Source organism: Vicia villosa, linkage group LG7, assembly GCF_029867415.1.
Source record: "Vicia villosa cultivar HV-30 ecotype Madison, WI linkage group LG7, Vvil1.0, whole genome shotgun sequence".
NCBI classification, from domain to species: domain Eukaryota; kingdom Viridiplantae; phylum Streptophyta; class Magnoliopsida; order Fabales; family Fabaceae; genus Vicia; species Vicia villosa.
Genome location: NC_081186.1, coordinates 59,026,362 through 59,028,622, shown reverse-complemented (window position 1 = coordinate 59,028,622; position 2,261 = coordinate 59,026,362). Strand labels below are relative to the sequence as shown.

The 2,261-nt window shown below is 35.2% G+C and overlaps 1 long non-coding RNA gene across 1 annotated transcript; it reads left to right on the top strand.

The window, feature by feature from the left end:
- Window positions 1-591: 591 nt before the first annotated feature.
- LOC131617265 (uncharacterized) lies at window positions 592-1,848 on the top strand. Its single transcript, XR_009288515.1, has 2 exons — window positions 592-1,240; window positions 1,600-1,848. It is a non-coding gene; the product is annotated as an uncharacterized LOC131617265 (long non-coding RNA).
- Window positions 1,849-2,261: the final 413 nt, after the last annotated feature.

The window sequence follows — 2,261 nt, the reverse complement described above, 5'->3', positions numbered from 1 at the left end:
ACCTAGCGTGAGTAGCAAATTCTGTGAATACAAGATTACAATCACAAAGATGTTTTTGATTCATGGCAAACTCAATAAGCATACAAGCAACAAGGTGGAAGCAGAAAGAAAAGCAAGCATTGATCACTCATGTCAGAACAGGTCGACCTATTATGCATATAGGTCGACTCAACACAAGCAAAACAAGAAGAATGCAGAAAAACAGCAGTTAGGTCGACCTACTGTCAACCCAGGTCGACCTAAAATGGAGAAAAATCCATATACTTCTGCTAGGTCGACTCACACATCATCTAGGTCGACCTAAAATGAAGAAATTTACATATCAGTCTGCTAGGTCGACCTACACAACAACTAGGTCGACCTAATCTGAGAAAATGTCCCCAGAATGCATCTGAAGAGGATTCTGGTCGACCTACTCCTTTAACAGGTCGACCTAACTGGGATCAAATCACGAAGAAAAGAGAAAGAAAATCAAAATTTAAACACTTCTTCAAAGTACCTAACGGTACTATCTTTTCATAAAAAAAAAAAACCAAAAGCCATAAAGTCAAAATAAATGGTGCATAGAAGTGTCAGGTTTTTGAAATCATACAAAAGATTCCTCTTATCTCTCACATTAATTATCAATCCACCTTTTTTCAAAAAAAGAAAACAAAATGATCAAATAAAAAGATATTAAAAAGAAATAGAATCATAAAGCATAATTTTCTCTCTTAGAGAACTCACGGTTCTCTCTTTACTTCATAACCATTACTTCATTTCTTTTCTTCATAACAAGCACTTAAATAAAAACAAAAGATCATAGCACACAAAACAACAAACAGGCAGTGGAAATGAAACAAAACAAAAGCTCACGGTGGAGTTCATGCACGCAGCGGCGGAGATGAACTCACGGCGGCTCAGCCAAGGCTTCACGGCGGCCGGAAGGAAAAAAAACCAGAAACGTGAAATAATTGCATCGTTCAACTCGGTTTTTCTTCCTCGTTACAAATATCAGGTTAGTTCTTACAAAAAGTTAAACAAAATTAGTAGATCTACAAAGAAGTTTGAAAGCTATAAATTCAAAATGTAGCACTATCAGTGCAAGAGTCACGAAAATAAAGAGGAATTCGGGTTCAGAAGATGGAGAACAACCTTTTAGTGTCAAGAACTTAAAGAACGACAGAGGTTATGGATTCCGGTGCGGTGGTTTTGTGTTTCCGGCGGTGGTTTTGTGTTTCCGACGGTGGTTTCCGGTCAGGTGAGTTTTTGTGATTTTTTTTTCTGAGTTTGTTCTGAAAAGTTCTCAGCCAAAAGGTCCCTTCTGTCAGTGTGAGTCAATGCTTATATAGTGCTCAGATAAAGAGTTTGTGCTGTGAATCTTGGGCTGAGAAATAATTTCAGATGAAATGATATTTTTTTGCTTGAAAGCCCAATACGAGAATCTGATTCTTTCAATCCAATCTTCCTCTTCTTTTTACTACTTGTGAGATTCTTATTATTTTGTGTTGAATGGGCCTGGATTTGTACTTCGGTGTATGAATGATTTTTGTTGAAATTATTAATTCTTCATTTTTCTCATTTTTTTCATATGATGATGAGATATGAATTTTCTTGAAGGAGGAGGTGAACCCGATGCCAAACCATGAAGCTTAGAAGAAAATGGTAGACTTGTGAAGGTGTAAACCAAGAGTTTTGCCATGAATTTGTTCTTTGAATCTTAGACCATAGGAAATCTCAAATTATGCTTCTTGTAGGATAAGAAACTTTGTAATTTGGTATAGGAACCTTGAATCCCTCTTGTATTTTTGAAGCTTTAACTTGAAGAAAATTGGATTCTTTGAATGGAATGAGGAATCTTGTTTTGAACCTTGTAATCCTTGAAGTATTTTGGAGTTGAAACTTGTATGTTGAAAGACATTGAATCGAAACCCTTACATTTTGAATGTAAACTTTGAATTCAAATCATGAATTAGATTGGTAGAGTTTCTTTACAATCTTCAAAGTATGGTAAAGAATATTGACCTCGCTTCAAGCAACAAAATAATTCTCTTTCCGTTTGATTTTGAATTTGTGAATCTCATTGAAAGAATATGAATGTCTTTAAATTTTCAAGCGACTTATGATTGAAGAAATCCATTCCAAACAACCCACTTTGCATACCTTTCTCAAACCTCAATTAGAAACATCACCTGAACTTCTTGACCCTCTAACTCCATCTGATAAAGAAACAAAAGTAAACAAGACATATTTTTTTCGAATTTTGATTAATGGTTAGTGAA